This window comes from Benincasa hispida, chromosome 8, assembly GCF_009727055.1.
Source record: "Benincasa hispida cultivar B227 chromosome 8, ASM972705v1, whole genome shotgun sequence".
Lineage (NCBI taxonomy): Eukaryota > Viridiplantae > Streptophyta > Magnoliopsida > Cucurbitales > Cucurbitaceae > Benincasa > Benincasa hispida.
This window is the reverse complement of record NC_052356.1, coordinates 30,724,143-30,730,142: the sequence shown is the minus strand read 5'-3', so window position 1 is coordinate 30,730,142 and position 6,000 is coordinate 30,724,143.

Below are 6,000 nucleotides of genomic sequence, written 5' to 3'. Positions count from 1 at the left end.
GTCATTTTCTTTACAGATCTTGTAGCTTTTCTTATAAGCTTATGAAAAGTTTACTCTACTAAATGTAGAGTTGATACAAGTAGTTACATAACAGACTGTAAGGAAAATGTAAAAGTTGTTGAAGATTTGATTTGTATGCTTGAGCTTATTTTATACTTCAAAGCTCCACCTTAAGCTCAACATGCAAGCTTTTCTCCTTCCAGATCTAACTTGTCTTCACCCTTTTTCAGGTAGCTGGAATCCGATCTGACGAAGACAGTTGGAGAGCTTGAGCTTTGAAACAGGTTTGGTAAGCATATCAGCAGCATTCTCACTAGTATGGACTTTGTGTACTTCGACTTCACCTTTTTCTATCTATCCCTTACGAAGTGATATTTTATATCTATGTGTTTGGTCTTTGAGTGGTATTAAGGGTTTTTGGAAAGATGAATGGTATTTTGGTTATCACAGTAGATCTTAACTACTGTTTGATTGATACCAAAGTCCTTCATCAATCCCTTTAATCACAATGCTTCTTTTATAGCCTCTGATAATGCCATGTATTCTGCTTCAGTAGTGGATAGGGCTATGATTGACTGAAGATTTGCTTTCCAACATAGTAAATTTAGGCCATATAAGAATAGATAACTTGTTAATGATCTCCTTTTGTCTTGATCACCTGCAAAATATGAATCAACATATCCATATAGCTCTAATTTTTTTTCTTTTGTATTTTGATATGTTAATTTAGATTGTTTAGACCATATTATGTTTCTTAATATCTATTTTGTTGCTTCCTAGTGCTTTTTTCCAGGGTTAGACATGTATCTACTGACAAGACTAGTATAATAGGATAAGTCTGGTCTAGTTGATATCATTAGATACATTAAACTACCTACTGCTTGGTTGTAAAAGATTGATTGCATTTGAGTCAAATGTTCTATATCTGTTTCCTTAGAGTTTAAAATGACTAGCAATAGGTATAGTAACAGGTTTAGCATTAGACATATTGAACCTTTTAATAACCTTTTCACAATAGTTTACTTGACTGATGGTGAGGATAGAAGAAGCCTTGTCTCTGTTTATTTCAATCCCAAGAATCTTTTTAGACTGAACCAAATCTTTCATGTCAAATTCTCTCTTTAGGAGATCTTTGACATGTTTTATATCCTCCTTAGATTTTTCAACTAGCAACATATCATCCACATAGAGGAGTAAATAGACTTTGTCCTTATAGGTAGTTGAATTAACATAAGAACAAATGTCATAGGTACTTCTTTGAAACCCAATACTCTCTATGTAGTCATTGAATCTTCTGTACCAGCATCTAGGGGATTATTTAAGACCATATAGAGATTTGTTTAGGAGACAATAAAAATCTTCCTTTCCTCTTTTTTCAAACCCTTTAGGTTGAACCATATAGATAACCTCTTCTAGATTTCCATGAAAAAAAGTTGTTTTAACATCTAGTTGATCTAATTCAAGGTTGTAATGAGCAACTAGAGATAGTAGAAGTCTGATAGAGGTTTGCTTTACTACTGGTGAAAAAAATTTAGAATAGTCTATGCCTTCCCTTTGGGTAAATCCCTTAGCTACTAACCTAGCCTTATACCTAGGTTTTTCTTCTTTAGTAGAACCCTCATTTAGTTTGTATATCCACTTGGAAGCTATATGCTTGCATCCTTTAAGAAGAAGAGCTAGAGTCCAAGTGTTGTTGACACTGAGTGATTCCATTTCTTCACACATAGCTTTAATCCAAGACCTAGCATTAGGGCAGCTCACTACCTCTTCAAAAGTAGCAGGTTCTTGGTCATTAGAAGCTATTATGGCATTTAGAACTAGGTTCATGTAATTAGTTTCAGTATACCTAGCTAGAGGAACTATCACTCTTATTTGTCTATCCCTAGCTAATGAGTACTGACTCAAATCAGGTTGAGTTTCAGTATGCTCAGTAGACTCACCTGAGCTTTCCTCTTCTTCTTCTTTGATTAAATGTCCTTTCTTTTTCAGTATTACATTTAAATTTCTGTTTAGGCTTATTTTCTTCCAAATTATGTGGTTTTCTGTCCTTTGAGTGATTTGGTTTAAAATTTCCTTTAACAAATAACCTTTCACCACTAGGATGATCCTTTTTGTCAGTTTGTAACTCTAGCTCTCTAGTTCTTAAAGCGGATATTATTATATCAGTACTTATATTATCCCTTCCATATTTTAGAGCACTTTTAATTTCCCTATAGGGATCAGGCAAAGAATTAAGAAGCACATAGGCCTCATTTTCATCCCAAGTTTTTCTCCTAAGGTTTTGAATTCAGCAACAATTTTCTTGAATTCATCTAGATTATCAGTTAGAGACTTTGATGAATCCATTTTAAATGTAAAGAATTTCTCCCTAAGGTACATTTTACTAGGAAGATCCTTTGTAACATATAGATCTTCCAATTTAGTCCATATCCTATAGGTTGTTTCTTGATCTAAAACTTGCCTTAAAACATTATCACTAAGGTTTAGAACTAACGTACCATAAGCTGCCAGCTCCCAATCTTCTTTTTTCTTGAGCTGTCACTGAGGCTGGGAGTGTAGATGGATTAAGGAGAGCTCTGTGAACCTTCTGTTGGCCGAGAATTGCTTTGATTTTGGCCTTCCATAGGCCAAAATCTCATTTACCATCGATCTTCTCTACTTCGAATCTTGCTAGGCCAAAATCTCATTTACCATCGATCTTCTCTACTTCGAATCTTGCTACTGACATCTTGGAATGAAACTTGAATCTTGAATCTTCAAGAACTGTAATCTTGTAATCTTTTGCTCTGATACCACTTTGTTGGGCCTGCTCACTTAAATTTCTTGAAGAAAAGTCCAAATGATGAAAATGGTCTTCAGCTGATCCGATCTATGATCCAAAAGCCTGGTTAATTTGCCCCAATATTTGGTAGGTAGATTTCTTAGCTCTGGTTACTCCACGACCTTCCAGCTGATGTGCAACACGTGGTAAAATCCACTTACACTGCCTGATGGAAGAGACACCACTTTTCTGATGTGAAAGAAATTAACAAACAAATTTAATTTTCTTTCTCTCTCTCGTATCAGTCCTCTATTTGTAGAAATGCTCTCTAACCCTCTTTTCTTTCTGATTGTTTGCGTGAGTTTACTGTGTAAATGAAGAAGAAGATGAACATGCAATGTGATAAAGAGAAAAAAGAGAAAAAGAGTTACATGGAGATGTATGTGGTTCGACAATAGAGTGCCTACATCCACGGGAAGGAGAAGAACTTTTATTATTCAAGAGCTAAGTCACTTTCTTTACAGATCTTGTAGATTTTCTTGTAAGCTTATGAAAAGATTACTCTGCTAAATGTAAATGATGCATATTTATACTTTGAGCTAATACAAGTAGTTAAATAACAGACTGTAAAGAAAATGTAAAAGTTGCTGAAGATTTGATTTGTATGTTTGAGCTTATTTTATATTTCAAATGCTTTATAATGTGATTCCTCAATTCATTTTGTAGAATAGAGTCGCCTGCATCAACCAAAAGAATTATTTTTGCATCCGTTTGGTAGATTCCAAAGTTCAACCCAAGGAATATGAGAGCCCAAGCTCCAAAAAATACATTAGAACTAAACGCCACCATTTCCCTTTGTGTTTTCCCATTTTCTTCAATGGCCTTCTTTTTATATTTTTTTTTTTTCTTTGTCGAAATGAAGACAACATTTGACATAAAACAAAAATAGACTATTTTAGTTTTAGGCAAACAGGTAAAACACAGAATTTGTTAACAATGCAAGAAAGATTCCAAGCCAAAATATATATATATATATATATATATATATATATATATAAAAGAAAATGAATGATAAAATTTTCTCATTTATGTGATTTTTCATAACGAAAAAAACAAACTATAATTTTGTTGAAGTAGTATGAAAATTATAAAACAATAGAAGGAGAGATAATTAAAATAGATAATAGTCACAATTAATACTTATCTCATCACAATCTTCATTTTCTGTGAAGTTGTAGACCCCATTTTTCTTATTTCTGAAATTGAACGAGGGTGACTATCAATATACGCACGATACTTGTATTAATAGCAATAACAAGAACTCTAAATTGAGCAAAGGATTAGGATGTAAAATGGGATTGATGTGGTACAAATAATGGCTCCTTTCCGGTTGAAGCAGATAGTGTAATACGTGCTCTAGGATACATCCCAAAATTAAACTTATACTCAACTTATGAAATAATGAAAGGAGAATGTGGATGCAGTGGAGGAGGTGGATAGTCGTCTTAGGTTCTTTGACTCGCCCATATGAGGGAATATGTGTACCTTATGGTAGGATTCTGAAGTTAATCTTAGATTCTTTTAGTAAACCAGTGGACCCACCATTCGGTGGGGGAGGTGGAGAGTCCAAATTTCTTTGACTCGGTCCAGATGGAGGAATACGCATACCTTTTGGTAATATTCCAAAGTTAATCATAGATTCCTTTGGTAAACCGATGGATCTAATATGCGGTGGGGGAGGTGGATTGTCTGAAGTTCTTTGACTCGGCCCAGACGAGGGAATACACACACCTTTTGGTAATACTCTGAAGTTAATCTTAGATTCTTTTGGTAAACCGATGGATCGGACATGTGGTGGGGATGGTGGTTTGTCCGAAGTTCTTTGACTGGGCCCAGATGGAGGAATATGCACACCTTTTGATAATATTTTATAGTTGATCGTAGATTCTTTATGTAAACCGATGGATCTAACATGAGGTGGGGGAGATGGATTGTCTGAAGTTCTTTGACTTGGCCCAGATGGTGGAGTACGTAGGTCTTTTGATAGTATTCCCAAGCTGAAAGGTGGAGCTAAGTCAGGTACTCTCTTTGGTTTCCCGAGTGAGAAATGGAAAAGAAGCCTTTTTGGATATTTTATAATGTGATCCCTCAATTCATTTTGTAAAACAGAGTCGCCTACATCAACCAAAAGAATTCTTTTTGCATCCGTTTGGTAGATTCTAAAGTGAACCCAAGGAATATGAGAGCCCATGCTCCAAAAAATACATTAGAACTAAACGTCACCATGTCCCCTTTGGGTTTTCCCATTTTCTTCAATTGCCTTCTTTTTTATATCTTTTTTTTTCTTTGTCGAAATGAAGACAACATTCGTCATAAAACAAAGAAAAGAATGTTTTAGTTTCAGGCAAACAGGTAAAACACGGAATTTTTTAGAAAATGCTTTTGATAAGAAGGTTTTTTAATAAAACTAACAACCCAAAATTGACATTTTGTCTGTGTAGTTTTTACATGATGTTTCAAAGTTTTCCAATGCAACCTGTTGACTCCACTTTATTCTCTTATCTTTTTTCAATTAAAAAAAAAGTATATCTTAAACCACTTATCGAATGCTCATGTGACTGATTTTAGACAGCGTGAGAATCAATGTGTGTTTGAAAAGTGATTTCGAACCGATGCATCCATAATCAACTTCATCTTTTTGGAAACATTTTTGTGCTTTGAAAAGAAATCTAAAATGCAAACTAAAAAACAAGTCCACTATATTTGCTTAATCTGTTGACGGCTTATGACCGCTATTAAAGGTTCCTTTTGATGTCATTCTACCGTCGTAATGATTTATCCCTAATTCGTCAACTTTTACAATTTTCTATCAAAATAGGCACACTTTCTCCAAACTCTCACCATTTTGCCGGTTTGTGATTAAATGAATATAGTATTTTGGATTAATATAGTGTTTTATTTATTTTTTTTTTTTTTGTATGCTTTAAATCTAAAAGTTTTGGCTATAATTATGATCGTAGATTTGGATGAAATGTGAATTACATCTTTCTTCATCTAGACAATAATATAGGCAAGCAACTTCTATAAATATATGTTTATAATTAATACCACAATAATATTTGCGAAACAAATTGTAAATTTTAAAAATGTTATTAACGAATGCTATTAAAGATCAATTATAGCATTGTTTTTACTATTACGAAAAATGCTATAGAAAGATCATTAACATTAAAATTCAT